The sequence below is a fragment of the Schistocerca piceifrons genome, chromosome 5 (genome assembly GCF_021461385.2).
Source record: "Schistocerca piceifrons isolate TAMUIC-IGC-003096 chromosome 5, iqSchPice1.1, whole genome shotgun sequence".
Taxonomy (NCBI): Eukaryota; Metazoa; Arthropoda; class Insecta; order Orthoptera; family Acrididae; genus Schistocerca; species Schistocerca piceifrons.
Genome location: NC_060142.1, coordinates 592987079 through 593005564, shown reverse-complemented (window position 1 = coordinate 593005564; position 18486 = coordinate 592987079).

Genomic DNA, 18486 nt, shown 5'->3' with positions numbered 1-18486 from the left:
CAGCCTAATTAGGCATTAACTGAGTTTCTTCCCTGTACAAGTTACTGTATATTCATGCAAAACAACACGTAGTAACACTGCATAATACAGTAGAATTTTAGAACCAGAAAATCTATTGAACTGATAGTTTCACGTACTGTACTGATATGGAAAACCCATGAATACATAACCCTACACTACAATGTATACTACAAAACTTTATACTCTCTATTAATCTGATTAAAATCGGGCGTAGGTTACCCTAGAAATAGCACCTTCGAGCCACACACAAAATGTCAATTTTGATAAAGATAAAACACTGATAAATTTTGGCTTTTATATTGACTTTAACTTTTGCTGGTCAAACCAATTTAGAACACTTCAGAATTCAAATAAATAAAAAAAGGGGGGGGGCCTGAAACTGTTATGATCACTGTATTAAAAATATTGATTACTGAATTTATTATGCGTTCAAGATTTCCAGTATATGAGTTACTACTCTTTTTATCTTATTTGGTGCTCATTTAAATACCTTTATATCTGTCTCGAAATAATTAAAGTTCATTACTATATCAATATTAAAGTTATCTTTCTACTTCGTTAGACCTTCGTTATTCATTTAGTGGTTCATTAACAAAACACTTCTTTAAACACCATTCTAACATAGCTAGGTCTGCAAGAAATCATTATTAACACAAAATTTAATTTTTCAGTTTGGGACACTCGGATTGCACAACATTTGGAAAGGACCCTGTCTAGGTTTGTTGTGAGGATAATTAAATGATGGGAAAGTTCTGGTAAAATTTAGGTTCTTATTGAACAGTTCACTCGAGGGTCCATACGAATACAGTACTAAAAGTTTCAACCTGCTGCTTGTATCGATACGGCGGTTGGCAGGCGGCGAGATGGAGAGGCGCAGAGCACACATACAACCACAGCTATGGCTCTTGACGTATCGGCACTTTAATTCTTCTTTGCGTCGCAATACGAGGTGCATTCAAGTTCTAAGGCCTCCGATTTTTATCTAATTAACTACTCACCCGAAATCGATGAAACTGGCGTTACTTCTCGACGTAATCGCCCTGCAGACGTACACATTTTTCACAACGCTGACGCCATGATTCCATGGCAGCGGCGAAGGCTTCTTTAGGAGTCTGTTTTGACCACTGGAAAATCGCTGAGGCAATAGCAGCACGGCTGGTGAATGTGCGGCCACGGAGAGTGTCTTTCATTGTTGGAAAAAGCCATAAGTCACTAGGAGCCAGGTCAGGTGAGTAGGGAGCATGAGGAATCACTTCAAAGTTGTTATCACGAAGAAACTGTTGCGTAACGTTAGCTCGATGTGCGGGTGCGTTGTCTTGGTGAAACAGCACACGCGCAGCCCTTCCTAGACGTTTTTGTTGCAGTGCAGGAAGGAATTTGTTCATCAAAACATTTTCGTAGGATGCACCTGTTACCGTAGTGCCCTTTGGAACGCAATGGGTAAGGATTACGCCGTCGCTGTCCCAGAACATGGACACCATCATTTTTTCAGCACTGGCGGTTACCCGAAATTTTTTTGGTGGCGGTGAATCTGTGTGCTTCCATTGAGCTGACTGGCGCTTTGTTTCTGGATTGAAAAATAGCATCCACGTCTCATCCATTGTCACAACCGACGAAAAGAAAGTCCCTTTCATGCTGTCGTTGCGCATCAACATTGCTTGGCAACATGCGACACGGGCTGCCATGTGGTCGTCCGTCACCATTCGTGGCACCCACCTGGATGACACTTTTCGCATTTTCAGGTCGTCATGCAGGATTGTGTGCACAGAACCCACAGAAATGCCAACTCTGGAGGCGATCTGTTCAACAGTCATTCGGCGATCCCCCAAAACAATTCTCTCCACTTTCTCGATCATGTCGTCAGACCGGCTTGTGCGAGCCCAAGGTTGTTTCGGTTTGTTGTCACACGATGTTCTGCCTTCATTAAACTGTCGCACCCATGAACGCATTTTCGACACATCCATAACTCCATCACCACATGTCTTCTTCAACGGTCAATGAATTTTAATTGGTTTCACACCACGCAAATTCAGAAAACGAATGATTGCATACTGTTCAAGTAAGGTAAACGGCGCCATTTTAAGTATTTAAAACAGTTCTCATTCTCGCCGCTGGCGGTAAAATTCCATCTGCCGTACGGTGCTGCCATCTCTGGGACGTATTGACAATGAACGCGGCCTCATTTTAAAACAATGCGCATGTTTCTATCTCTTTTCAGTCTGGAGAAAAAAAAATCGGAGGCCTTAGAACTTGAATGCACCTCTTACCTTTCCTTTTAGTGCCTATGGACTTTTGCCATGCTGGGTGGGCGTTGGAACGGCATACCCGAGGCTCAGTGAAGCTACGTCTTCCAGGAGAGCCTCCTCGCTCCAGAAGGTGTTGCTCAAACCAGTGCCAAACTCCAACTACTACTGCTGCTGAGCCCGTTGCGCCGTGCAGTGCCCGTGCTCATTTTCCCGCGCTCGCCTGCCATCCACCTTCTACCGCTCCCTTATAGACAGGGTATTCACCCGAGGTTTTGCATTCTACATATCCTAACACATTGCCTACGTATGGACCAGACGCACAGTTACAATTTTAAACATCTTACAATAGTCTCAACATTTGTTACATTTCAATTCTATTACAATATTGCTTGACATTTGACATAAACATTAACATTAACATTCACATTGAAACTTGTTTACAGTTTTCTTAACACAATGACATGAAACAAAAAAGAAATGAAATCAGAACATCAATTACACTAGTTTATCGAAAAATCAGATGGAAAAAAATTTACTTATACGTACAACAGTACAGCATCGTTGTTGTTACATAGTGTTTAATTCACGATGTATCTCTCTGCGTACGGGAATCACAGAGCATTCTTGATGTCTTAGGGCAAAATTAGAGACTGGAAGACCCTCCTCACATTGTCAATGACCAACCCGCAATGCAGCAACTTTAGCGAATTAATATGCAATCGACCAGAAGAAGACCACTACACTCCACCTCTCGTCAATGAATGGAGCTTTCCAAGCCGTCACCAATCTCGAGATGCTTCCATGTCGAGGAGCTTAGCACTTCTTATCGATGTTTAGTACCAGGTTTCAAAGTGCCATGATGTAATAGCGGACCGTTAAGAAGAATAAGAAAGCAATGATTTTTTATAGGCGATAGAGCTCCAGACGCATTGAGTTCGACGCATTTTTACGTAAATTAACCAAGCTATCAACTATAAAGTACTGTTCTAGAGTGTAGGATCGGATTGGTAAGAGAGAATATAAAAACTCTCTCTCTCTCTCTCTCTCTCTCTCTCTCTCTCTCTCTCTCTCTCTCTCTCTCTCTCTCTCTCTCTCCTAAGGCTACAACATTCTGCGCTTAAAACGGGCCTATAATGTTAGAGCACCTGCGTTTCCAACCTTTCAAACGTATGGAATGTAGCCTTGTTAATATTCCTTTGTGGGAAATATAATTCAACCTCATAACATACATCCTGCTTCCCAGTTTCTCTTCGAAAACTATGTTACCGAACCGTAACACACTTGCTCTACGTGATACAAGCACAATATAGCTTTTTGGAAACACGTAGTGACCACTGTTCACATCCGAACATGCTGTAGGAATCTATTGTTTTCCTGTTATTCAACTTATATTTTATTTAATTGCTGGACCATCGACACCAATAAGTGTTTTGCAGAAATATATCGCATTCTCAAAAGTACTTCTACTATCGTACTCATCATTTAAAGTCGTTAAGATAGTACCTACAGATTTTATTTAATTGCAGTCTTTCATTGATAAATTTACTTGTTACTATCATAATTCGTAATTTCCCAATGATAGAAACCTTTGACCATTCGATTCATGTGTGCACTCTTATCATATACCGTAGAGTCAGCAGTATTTGGCCTATAATGTGGCAGCTACGTATCCCAGCCCCTAGACAACGAAGCCAGCTAAAACTTTTAATATTTCAACAACAATGAGTCAGAGGGTACATAGTTAAAGGCCAACATCATTACATTTTATATTTGAATACCCACAGCTTACACACTCCTACGATCACCGCCAGGGTTGAAACGCGTATGTATTCAGTACCAGCGATGGCGAGGCATGGCAGAATCTCTGACCAGAGAGTTATTTATCGCAGTAGTACGTAGCGAGTCGGTAGAAACAGTTGTTGTGTGTAGGGAGTCGCGAGAGGATGTAGTCAGCCGACTGTAGTAGTGAGTGGACGGTTGTACTGAGCGGGCGTCGGCATGGGTCGGCTCTCCTTACATCTCTGGTCACGGTTCGGGACGAGGTATATTGTTAAAGAAGGTAATGAAGCAGCATTGCGCACATCAGATAAGGTATGTTAATTGTAATGAATTTGTTCAAGAAATGCCCCAATAATAATTTTTCAAAGTAATCGTTTTAAAGATTTTCATTTCAATTTAAAGAATATTTCCTATGCTTTTCCTCCCAGAATCAATTTACCAGGTTTAATAATCTCACAGGGCCGAAGGTCAGCGCTGCTGGCCTATTATTGTGGGTTTAATGATCAATCTTCATTTCTTAATTTTTGTGGCGAGTTTACATTGGGCCATTATTTTTCAATATTTTTGTAGTGAAGGTACAGTTGCTTTTATTTCAGTTTAACGATGTTTTGTGGGAGCTCAACAACATTTGGCTGTATTGCCATTTGCATTTAATTATTGACATTAAAAAAAAATCCGCGGGGAGGTTACACTTGGCTAATTTTTATTTTTTAAATTTTTTTTCTTTTTGTGGGGAGGTTTCACTTGGCGACCCTGCCAGGATCGTATTTCTTTGTGAATCTTCTGAGAAGTGGTCATATATCTGTACTTATATACTTAAATATAATTAGGATTTGGCGCAATGCATTTACTAATTTTGTCAATTTCTTTCACAGATCATCGACAATTCGTTGCTCTTTGTTGTATTTTTGTTTGTTGGATTTTCCATTGTCTTTGTCTCATTTGTGAATAATTGTGATTTGTGTAAAAATGCCGCGAAAAACTATTAATAGTACATCGCGAGGTGTAATGAATGAAATTACCGACTTAAACAACTTCACTGATAGTACTTGTGACACGCAGTGTAATGATGACAATCCTGCGTTTACTGACAATCAGTGCGTTCCAACCACTAATGATGATTTTTATCTTAATGATGAACAAACGAACTCAATTGTGTCCTCTGTTAATTTGACGACAATTTATGACGCGGGGCGTTCTGTTGCAATGAGCGCTGCCCAGTTTAATACAACCGGTTTGCTAAATTCACGTGACGAACAGACAAATTTTTCTAATGAAAATGAACAGTGTACTGAAAGTACGACGGATTCATTTAATTCGGAGGTAGTGACTAACAGTGTGCATCCGATTAGCAAACCTTTTCGAGAATCACAGAATATCCAAATGGATACACAAAACGTGACAATTGCAGGTACACCATCAAACAGCACAGAGAATAGAAATGGTAATTTTGGGTCGGATCAAATTGTGGCATTGTTGCTACAAATGAATAAACAATTTAATGAAAAACAAGACAAACTCAATGGAGATTTCAAACAACAGAATAAAAAACTAGACAATAATAATGAAGATCTCAAACAACTTAGTGAACAGGTCAAACAACTTAATAAAAAACAAGACTACAATTCCAGACAGCTTAGTGAACAAATTAGAGCCGTTGGCGCGCAGTGCCATGATACTAAGGAACAGTTACGCGAGGAAATTGAGGCTTGTTCAAGGAAAAGTAGCGAAGAAATTAGATCTGTTGCTCAAGAGTTAAGGGATATGCAAACAGCTATAACAAAAACACTTAGAGAGGAAATTAGTGCAGTCGGTAAACAATGCTCTGAAAAGGCAACACAATTACGCGACGAGTTTAAATTAATGGCAGCAGAACTTTCGCGCACAATGGATGCAAAGATAGACGCGAAATTCGACCAACAGAACACTCAAATTGACGAACGCTTTAATCATCACCTACAAAACAGTGATACGCGTTTCCATAAATTTATACAGGAACAGAACAAAGTAAAACGACAAGTCATGGAAACAATCACTGCACAGAGACAGGAAGACAAACGTAAATTGTTTGCGAAAGCAAAAACGTACGTAGACAACAATATTGCTTCAGTGTCCGATGAAATTAATACCATCAAACAGTCGAACACAGAATTACGTAATGAAATATCTGATGTTAAATCGAAAACAGACACACAGCAGACTTTCAGACAGTGACAGACAGACTCGAACAATTAGAACACAGGATTCCGATGTCATTAAAGCAGACGTTAAAAAATTGAACGAAACCACACGTAAAATTCAAAAACAGATTAATGCTTGTGACGCTAAAACCGATGATCAGGTAAAAATACTGACTGAAAAATATGATGAATTGGCCAGTCGTAAATAATGACAGCAAATCATACGATACTTCACCGGTTTCATTTAATCAAACACCTGAATTCCAAAATCTACAACAGACAATCAATGAGATCGATTCGTCTAATAACACATTACGTAGAAAATTGTCAAGTTTACAGCAAGAGGTAACAGAGATAAAAAAATGTTTCAGGGTTTAACACATCACAGCAGACGCCACTTTGCGAACATTTGTCAGACTCACGCAGTGCGTATAATTTGGGTAATCTACAGAGACTACGCGACTTAAAATCCGAAAAGCCACGCGACTTAAAATCTGAAAAGCTACGCAACTTGAAATCCGAAATGACACAGACAAACAGATTCTCACACAAAGCTGAACGTCTTCTCAAATTCAGTGACGATAACGTTGATTATAAACAATTTGCATTTATAAGAAAATCTAAGGAATTTAATAATGACAGAGCACAGATACACGATTTGAACTGTATACGACAATTTATTTTTGTACTTTCACCGCCATTACCTGTAATGAGAAACTAACTTTGAACTGGATACGACAATTTTCTATTGTATTTTCATCAGCATTGCCTATAATGCAGAAACTGGAATTAGCAAGAATACAGCAAATTTTGTTTGGATTTTTACCGTCATTGCCTGCAACGCAAAAACTAAAATATATTTGCACTGAGTAATTGACCTCAGGGGATTCATTACGCTTTAATGAATATGTGCCGTAGCGTGCATAGGAACCCGAGCTGTAGTAGCGCTGTTTCATCTTTAGTTTTCTGCACTGCTGCCTTCTCTTCTACTATCCTTTATATCTATCAAAACAGCTCTTTAACTATTGCTCTATGTAGAATTAAGAAACATGTAATGAAAACCCGATGTGACAAATTTTTACCGAAAGTGACAATTTTCATTAGGCACTCCAGAACTACCAGCGTAATTTTAATAACAGATAAAATCGTAATCATCAGTATGTGTAAAATTATCAGCAACAGGAACCACATTTTTGTAACAATACACGTTTTTCACCGCAACAGCATGAAAGTCATCCGCTTAGCATACGTAACCAACAATGCCGTCTACAAGGTCAACCAAACTTCAATGTTTCGCCGCGTGCACGTATAATCTCAGCTCCAACAAATAGTAACGCACAGCAGCAAAGAAATAACTACGTATAGAAAACACTGTATTTCAATTCCTATCGCAATGCACCGTATAGGAATGACTATCACGACAGACGTAAAAATAATGAGCAAAATTTTCAGCGTACATATAATAACAGTCGGTCTTACCAGCAGCAAAATGATCAGCAGCAACATATTCTCATGAATGAACCAGACGGTAGGTATCATCCAGAGCGTATTACGTCTGGAAGAAATAATAGAACAGTTCAAATAGTCGAAATGCCACAGAATCCTCCTGACAATAATAATACGCCAGATAGAATTTGACTAGGTACTGTACAGGTCGCATCTTCCAGTAACACAAGCACTACTTTAGACACGCAGAATGTTATTCACGAAAATGTTATTACTTTTGACGACATACGAGACACTCTTTTGCAAGAAAGACCAGTTGTTCAGAAATCCATTTCACACCCTGTCATCGAAATTAAAATTGGATCATCGAAATTTTCAGCTGTAATCGATTCTGGATCACCTATGTCAGTTATAAACGAAGAAACTTTCAACGAGTGTAATAAAGAGAATACCTATCCCACGTTACCATTAGGCAAAACGAAAGTAAAAGGAGCAGTATCGAGTAAAGGAGTAGATGTTAAATTATAGACACATTTATCTTTTTGTGTTGCAGGTCACATATTTCACTCAAATTTTTGGATTGTTCCTTTATTGACAACAGACGTTATTTTAGGTACGAATTTTCTCGTACAACACGACGCAGTTATTGATTTTCAGAATTCCTATTTAATGTTGAAGGATGAAAATGTTCAATTGGCTTTAGAATTTCAGCACTCATTATCTGCGGAAGAACAAACAATTAATCGCACAGATGTCATTTCCGCAACACGTAACATAGACTGTAATTCCATATTGTTCACAGATACGTATATGCATAACTATAATACTCCAGACGAAGCTGACTATGACGTAATACAGATGATTTCTGATAAAGTTGAGCAGAGTTGTGCAAATACAGACGACGAACTCACGGAAATACATAAAATTCTTTTACAGCAAGCTCCAGTTTTTGACAACATTCCTGGTACTATGTCCGGTTTTATGTATGAATTTCAAGTTAAACAGCACGACACATTTAAAGCCAAACATTATCCCATTCCGTATATTCACAGAGAACAAGTTAAAAAAGAATTGCAAGCTATGCTTGACCAAGGAATTATTGAACCGGCAGTTAGTCCGTACATAAACCCACTCCATATTGTTAAGAAAAAGGATGGCTCACTTCCCTCGCGCTTGATTCACGTCACATCAATGACATCATTATTAATGAAACAGATCGCCCAGAGACACTAGAAGAACTTCTACAAAAATTTCACGGTACTGCTATTTATTCTACATTAGATCTGAAATCGGGATTTTGGCAAATTCAGCTCCATCCGAATTGCAGAAAATACACAGCATTTCTCTGTTTTGGTGACTGTTATCAATTTTGTAAATTACCATTCGGTTTAACTATTTCTTCAGCAGCTTTTATTCGCGGTTTGAACACAATACTTCCGACAGAACTTAAAGACAGAATCACGACGTATGTAGACGACATTCTTATTGCAGAAGCTAACTGGTCTGAACACAATATGATTCTTGAACGACTGTTACAAACTCTTCATGCACAAGGACTTACAGTCAATCTCAGTAAATCGCACTTTGGCAAAAGTTCTATAAAATTTCTTGGACATGTAATTTCAGCAGAAGGCATTGCGCCTGACCCGGAAAAACTTCAAGTTTTACGTGACATTATTGTTCCTACGACGAAAAAACAATTACGCAGCTTTTTGGGTTTAATTAACTTTTTTCGTAAATTTATTCATCACTCTGCTTTAGACACAGCTAGATTATGCCAACTGACAGGAAAAAAAAAAAACACTATTTGGTCCTGGGATAAGCAAGCACATTCTGAATTTATGAACCTGAAACATGCTTTGTTGAATGCACCACTTTTATCGCACCCAGACCTTACCAGAAATTTTTCCATTGCCACCGACAGTTGTAACACCGCTTTAGGTGTACATATTTTCCAGGAAATTGAAGATGGTTCTACAGTAATTAAAAACATCGCATTTGCAAGTCGCATTCTGTCACCTGCTGAACGAAATTATTCCGTTACAAAACTGGAAACATTATGTGTTGTATGGGCTTTTACGAGATTTAGGCACTTTCTTTATGGCAGACATACCACCGTATACACAGATCACAGAGCGATACAATTTTTACTTTCGGCTAAATTCACACACGACAGATTAAGCAAATGGAAGCTTTATTTACAGGAATTTAATTTCACAATTGTTCACATTCCCTGCACACAAAACGTTATAGCAGACGCACTATCTCGTTCTCTCAGCAACAATCAGCATGACATCGCAACCAACTTCTGTAAAGCAAATTTCAGCGTCATGTACATTCAGCAAGTTGCATTTGAAAATTTTATTTCGTCGTCATTAAAGGACATAGCAAAAGAGCAAAGTAAAGACAACGTGTGGAAAGAGACTAAACACCTTTGGCAAGATAGGAATAATGTTACCATTAGAAACCATTACACTGTACGCAATGACATTCTGTTTTGCCGCTCTCATCCTGACAGCAATAATTGGATATTATGCATTCCTGACGAACTGGTTAACAAATTAATCTGGTATACTCATTTAAGTTACGCACATTACGGAGCCAGAAAATGTTTTCTTATACTGAGACAGAACTGTTATTTTACCAACATGGAGAAACGTATTCGACGTGTTTTAGCGTCATGTAAAATCTGCCAGAAAGCTAAGTCAGACACAACTTCACATATTCCTCCATTACATCCAATCGTACCTGTTAAATTGAGACATATGGCCACTGTAGACATTTTTGGTCCAATTCCGAGACCTAATAGAGGTTTTTGCTACATCTTTGTCGCTGTTGAACTCACTTCAAAATTTGTTGCTTTCACTCCGTTACGCAAAGCTACTGCTAAAACTGTTTCGAAAGCATTTGTAAAGCATTTTCTATTTCATGTAGGACATGTGTTGAAAGTAATTTCCGACAATGGATCACAATTTCGTTCTGTTATATGGACACGTGTGTTACGAGCTAGAAACATTTCTCCGATCTATATATCCAGGTACCATGCTTCTTCGAACCCTTGTGAACGATTAATGAAAGAAATTGGTAAACTGTGTAGAATATACTGCCACAAAAGACATATTGATTGGTACACACAAATATTCTCATTCCAAGATGTAATTAATTCCATACCAAATGAATCCACTATGCTATCTCTGTCTGTTATACTGAAAAATGTTGAATCACCTAACAAAATTACAGAATTAGTAAACTTTCCTACGTCTCGTCGATTACGACACCATGAAATAATTGACATTGCACTGAACAGCATCAAACGTGCCGCAGAGCGCCGGAGAAGACAGCAAAAACAGGTTTGTACACGCCGTGACTTTCACATTGGACAGAAGATATTAGTACGTACACACTATTTATCTAATAAAGGAATAGGTAGGTGCAGTAAATTTGAACTTCTATACGCTGGTCCATATAGGATTCGCAGCATCCCTCACCCCAATGCTGTACACGTCGAAACTTTGAGAACCAGAAAATCGAAAGGAAACCACCACTGGTCAAACATCAAACCTTTTATTGAATGAAGATACTTCATCATTTAACACGCTATAATGCCATTTGCTAATTTTTATGACTATTTATGCAATTATATTTACATGACTACTTACTGACGATTATCGTATTTTTTCTTGGCAAGTGCCCGGCAAGGTAAGGTTAGCAGGTCGCTCTTCTTGTCGTTACACATTAGACCGTGCACATTTTTCCAGATGAACTTACACATTTTATGACCAATTGTGCGATTCTATCTAGTGACATATTAATTTTATCAAATTCTTTCTCCATCAAAGTCTTCAACTCTCGCCTCTATCAACTACACAACATACAAGCTGAACAAAGAGAGGCATTTCTTGTTGTTACACATCAGACACTGCACATTTTCCATTTTTTATGTATGTACGATTGTTTCATGTTTTGTTTGTATGCGCTATGAAATAGTTAAGATATAGCAAACACCAGTTGACTTTGACATTTTGCCTTATCATATCTCAACATCGTGACTACTTTACTGCTACATTGTGATACACTGGGTACATTTTTGCCTCTGAACACTGTTTTTCACATATTACGTTTTCTGTCATGTTAAGCTCTATGTTTAATTATGTTACCATAAACCAGTCATTATTTAGTGAGTATATGATGTAAATGCAAGACATTAATCTTTGTTCATCAATTTCAGAAAGAAATGGTGCGTGAAAGAAATAAATTAAACAAAAATGGGAATTTCACCTTCGGAATGATCGAAAGAAGATGCAAACCTCGTGAGGAAGAGTAAATGGATCAGGATTAACAAGCATTAACAAGAATGTACTATACACATCGTAGAATAGCAGTCTTAACTAATTTTTTCTTTCAGAATACAAGGCGATTGATGCAGACTGTCAGACAGAACTACACATCTTAGTTTTAGTGATGAAATATGCTAGAGATAAGGAATAGTTGTGTAATAAGTAATGAAGTGATTTTTTTGCAGATGATAATGAATGCTGATGAATAATGATGAAGAATATGCTACTATGGATAATGAAGTTTTTCTTTACAGGTGATGATGATAATGGAGTTATGATAATATAGATAATGAAGTGATGGATAATGAAGTTTTTTTTCTTTACAGATGAGAATAATGTTGAAGTTATGTATTTATGCTATGTAGTTATTTAAGTATTTGTTGCAGTCCGTTTTGACAGTAGGTATTATATTGCATAGTATGATGACTGAAGGTTTTGGAAGGGACAGCTATGGAACACATTTTTTATACACATTTCACTACCTGTTGATTCGAAGTTCACTACTTTTCTGCATAAAATGCGTTTCTTCTTTCAGTTTAATATTCCATTTTTGTATATTTTTGCAGGAGAAATTATTTGTGAAATTAATGTGCTATAAGCAGTTGTTCATTAAATCTGTGTCATTTATGAATGTGATTACATATACTCTACTTGTTTCATAATCTTGCTACAGCTAACTCATGACGAATGACGTTGCACATTTTCATTTACAGCAACAACCCAGAAGCAAAATTTTTTTATTTCTTTCCCCTATAATTACCCAATGCAATGCATTGCTAACAAAAAAATGAATTACCAGTCCCAAATAATGATACCAATTTAAGAAAGTTCTGAGTAATACCGATCAGCTCTGAATAGTATGTCACTTGAATAATGAATTTTGAGTAATACTGAGTGATAATGCATAAATACTATGCGCATAATTTCAGTAAATAATATTTTTGTTATCCTCTATAAATGCTATGCCAATAATTAACCCTTGTAACTGGGAAATGAATGCTACTGATTACAGTATTGAGATGACCAATGATTAATTATGAACATTATTCTGTAATACTATGTTATTGACTACCTTCTGTTTTAAGTAATGACTTCTGATGATTTGTAATTAGGGAATGAGTGCCAATGTTCTCTGTAAACTGATGATTTGTAATTAGGCAATGAGTGCCAATGTTCTCTGTAAAGCAATTCTTGAACATTAGTCTGTAATAACCAACATGGATTCCGCAAACAGAGATCATGTGAAACTCAGCTCGCCCTATTTGCCCAAGAAATTCACAGTGCCGTAGACACTGGCGAGCAGATTGATGCCGTATTCCTGGACTTCAGGAAGGCATTTGATACGGTTCCGCACTTACGTTTAGTGAAAAAAATACGAGCTTACGGAATATCGGACCAGGTTTGTGATTGGATTCAGGATTTCCTAGAAGAAAGAACACAACATGTCATTCTTAACGGTTCAAAATCTGCAGATGTAGAGGTAATTTCGGGAGTACCGCAAGGAAGCGTGATAGGACCTTTATTGTTTACAATATACATAAATGACTTAGTTGACAACATCGGTAGCTCCGTGAGGCTATTTGCAGATGACACGGTTGTCTACAAGAAAGTAGCAACATCAGAAGACTCGTACGTACTCCAGGAAGACCTGCAGAGGATTAATGCATGGTGCGACAGCTGGCAGCTTTCCCTAAACGTAGATAAATGTAATATAATGCGCATACATAGGGGCAGAAATCCATTCCAGTACGATTATGCCATAGGTAGTAAATCATTGGAAGCGGTAACGACCGTAAAATACTTAGGAGTTACTATCCGGAGCGATCTGAAGTGGAATGATCACATAAAACAAATAGTGGGAAAAGCAGGCGCCAGGTTGAGATTCATAGGAAGAATTCTAAGAAAATGTGACTCATCGACGAAAGAAGTAGCTTACAAAACGCTTGTTCGTCCGATTCTTGAGTATTGCTCATCAGTATGGGACCCTTACCAGGTTGGATTAATAGAAGAGATAGACATGATCCAGCGAAAAGCAGCGCGATTCGTCATGGGGACATTTAGTCAGCGCGAGAGCGTTACGGAGATGCTGAACAAGCTCCAGTGGCGGACACTTCAAGAAAGGCGTTACGCAATACGGAGAGGTTTATTATCGAAATTACGAGAGAGCACATTCCGGGAAGAGATGGGCAACATATTACTACCGCCCACATATATCTCGCGTAATGATCACAACGAAAAGATCCGAGAAATTAGAGCAAATACGGAGACTTACAAGCAGTCGTTCTTCCCACGCACAATTCGTGAATGGAACAGGGAAGGGGGGATCAGATAGTGGTACAATAAGTACCCTCCGCCACACACCGTAAGGTGGCTCGCGGAGTATAGATGTAGATGTAGATGTAGATGTACTACATACATGGTACAGAAATGTTCAATAACTCGGCAATGAATGCCGCAAACTACTAATGTAATTCTCAATGAAGACTAGTATGTGACTTAATGTCCTTCACCTTCTGACCTAACTACCCGGAATTACTGCAATATCCATTTGTCCTGTATATCCTCTTGATCATGGAGCACTATATTTGGTTTTTGCACTAATTCTACGTTGGTGTGCCTTGTAAGAGCGTGGTGTTGACACGAGATGCTGTCCACCACTGTAAACGATGGAGACGTTATTATGGTCCCACTGTTTGGTGTACCTAATGTACTGCCAAAATGATAACAAGGAATATTACTACGACATTTCAGTGTCTTGGCTACGCTGATAAATACTTCTGGGAAAAGAACTTCAGATTGTCTCACTTGGTGTTGTGCTTCAGTAGAAAGATATGGACTTTCAGTGCAGCTGCGTACAACCTAAAGTGCTACAACCATGATGCAATTCTTCCCTTTCCTATCCTAATTCTTGTAACATAGTGAAAATCACTTCTTTTGCTAACATGATTTGTATTCATGACCAATACATTTTGTGATTTGCTGATGTATTCTGAGTTACAGTGCGTGTGCACTTTTGTCATTTTTCTAACATGATTTCTATTCATTGTACGTACATTTTGTGATTTGCTGATATATTCTGAGTTACAGTGCGTGTGCACTTTTGTCATTTTTCTAACATGATTTCTACCCTTGTATGTACATTTTTTTTTATTTGCTGATATATTCTGAACTACAGTGCGTGTGCACTTTTGTCAATTTTCTAACCTGATTTCTACCCATTGTATGTACATTTTTTTTTGATTTGCTGATATATTCTGAACTACAGTGCGTGTGCACTTTTGTCATTTTTCTAACATGATTTCTACCTATTGTATGTACATTTTTTTTGATTTGCTGATATATTCTGAACTACAGTGCGTGTGCACTTTTGTCATTTTTCTAACATGATTTCTACTCATTGTATGTACTTTTTTTTTATTTGCTGATATGTTCTGAACTACAGTACATGTGCACTTATGTCATTTGTCAATGAGAGTTGTACTCATTATGTTTATTTGTTGTGAAAACGTTGAAGAATTTTTCAGTGCATGTGCACTTTTGTCATTTGTTAATATGTTTTGTACTCACATTTTGTTATTGCCTAATATGTTTTGTACTTGGTGCATGTGCACCATATTTACTTCATGTTCTACATCTATATATTCTGTGAATGGAAAGTTAATTAGTTAAGAAAAATTTGTTGCTCATGGCAAGTCCAAATGACTCACCATCGCTGCCAAATTTTTGCCCCCCCCCATCCCACTGGAGGGTTATGAAACGTGTATGTATTCAGTACCAGCGATGGCGAGGCATGACAGAATCTCTGACCAGAGAGTTATTTATCGCAGTAGTACGTAGCGAGTCGGCAGAAACAGTTGTTGTGTGTAGGGAGTCGCGAGAGGATGTAGTCAGCCGACTGTAGTAGCGAGTGGACGGTTGTACTGAGCGGGCGTCGGCATGGGTTGGCGGCATGCTCTCCTTAAATCTCTGGTCACTGTTTGGGACGAGGTATATTGTTAAAGAAGATAATGAAGCAGCATTGCGCACATCAGATAAGGTATGTTAATTGTAATGAATTTGTTCAAGATATGCCCCAATAATAATTTTTCAAAGTAATCGTTTTAAAGATTTTCATTTCAATTTAAAGAATATTTCCTATGCTTTTCCTCCCAGAATCAATTTACCAGGTTTAATAATTTCTCAGGGCCGAAGGTCAGCGCTGCTGGCCTATTATTGTGGGTTTAATGATCAATCTTCATTTCTTAATTTTTGTGGCAAGTTTACATTGGGCCATTATTTTTCAATATTTTTGTAGCGAAGGTACAGTAGCTTTTATTTCAATTTAACGATGTTTTGTGGGAGCTCAACAACATTTGGCTGTATTGCCATTTGCATTTAATTATTGACATTAAAAAAAATCCGCGGGGAGGTTACACTTGGCTAATTTTCATTTTTTAAATATTGTTATTTTTTTTTATTTTTGCTGGGAGGTTTCAGGGTATTTGTCCAGAAAAAAAACATCTCACTTAGTAGTAGTGGTGTGTGTGTGTGATATGTTCGCATTTGAGCATTAGGTTTATAAAGTATGTGTTTGTGGAACGGAAATGACTATGTCCAGTAGTCAGGATGGTATGGATTTACTTGGAGTACTGTGATAGCAAAGGGAAGAGTATGTCAAGTGATAAGAAAGGTAGTGATATGTCTATTTCCAGAGCCACTGCCGACAGAAGAGTGTATTTCCGATACTTTGCTCATTGCCGAATGCCGTTCAATTGAGACCGCGTCGTGAGATTTAATCGTGATTATAATGATAAAATATATTTGTGAAAGGTTTCCTAGAATGATTCTGTGCATTCATGGCCTGTGGTGGGAATGATTCACGTTTCCCATTAACTGCAGCATCCATCCGATTGCAGAGGCCTGTTGGAGTGTAGCAATGTATGTGAGTTAACTTTCCGCTCCTCTAGATAACCGAATATCGAACTGATACTAAGTACGTGTTGAGTGGCTTTCGTAATCAAGTGGAAATTTGAGAAGATGGTGAGTGGAAGATATGTTTGCCTGCTCTCTAGACATGGAAAATATCTTAGTTGGCTTGTAAATTATAGGAGTCATTTGGAATCTGTTACATCGCCGACTTCGGTATTCGAGAGTGGAAATATCAGTTTGCTCTATTTATTTCTAGTTACTGAGTGGTTTACCGCTAAAGTTTGGCGTTTGTGTAGAAATAATTTCCAGTCTATACCTTGGGAATTATGTTGTGCTAGCGATCGGTAGGATGTTGCCTTGTGCTGATATCGCCAAGTACCGCGAAAATTGTATAATATCATGGTTAAAATAAGTGTGTTCTTGTAATCGCCGAGTCTGGAGATGTCTGTAGAATAGGGATCAGGTCTGGAGCAGAAATAGTAACCCGTTTGTGCTTAGGGGGAAGGATCTCGAGTTTGTAGAAGAGTTCTGAGTGCGACTTCCTTCCGCTGAGGGTGCTCTGATGTAAAAGGGATGATTTTGTATGGCGCTGAATGTCACGTCTGTAGACAGAAAGAAAGAAAAGGCTGACTGTGCTTACCTAGGACTGGGGAGTATTGTGCCATATAGCCTGAGTGTAGGCATACTATAACTTTTTTGGGTGCTGTACAGATATAAAAGATATTTGCACTCTAGGTGTAAAATGTGTATATATTTTATTGTAAAGTTACTGTGGCTTTTGTTGTGTAAAATGTGTGTATATATTGCACTGTAAAGTTAGTATGGTTTATGTTATGGCAAGAGTAAAGAGGATGACTGTGTGTCGTATGGTGAGAGTATTTCCTTATTTTAAGATATGTATGTTATTTTGTATGATTTACTTGTCAGTGCAGTATGACGATGTGAAAATAATGGCTGAAACTCTCGTCTGCAGACCGATAAATGGAGGACAGTGCTTTGATATCGGTTGTATCAGTAATTCGGCGGGTAAATTCGATAATAGCGAATAATAATGCTCGACTCATCGACATCCTTTGTGCTGGGATATAGGAGCCTCTACATAGTGGTGCAAACATTTGCGTATGTTGAGAACAGGAAGGGTAGCTTGTGATGGAGTGGATACCACGTTAGGTCAGCGAGGAAGACTGCATTCGATGTTATTGTGCGTTATTTTCGCAAACAGATTCTGTTAGGGCGAGAATTTCCGTGCATACTAGCTGAGACAACATGAAGACTCTTAGAAAAGCGCACATTAAGTATTTCTGGGGGGGAACATGCAATTTACTAGAGTTCGACTTGGCTGTTATTTTAGGTAGCATTGTGGCTTCAGTATAACATTGAGGACATTGCTAGGTGCGGTTGCGATGGTAAGTAGCTACACATGGCGAACAGTCAACCACACGTGACGCATTGTCCGTTAGAATTGCTAAGGTGAAAGCAGCGTGTGCTATTCTGGAATGGACATATGCAGCATCTTTGCCGGACCGCAGTTACAGCGAGGGTAGCGACGAACCCACGCGTGCGGCGAGG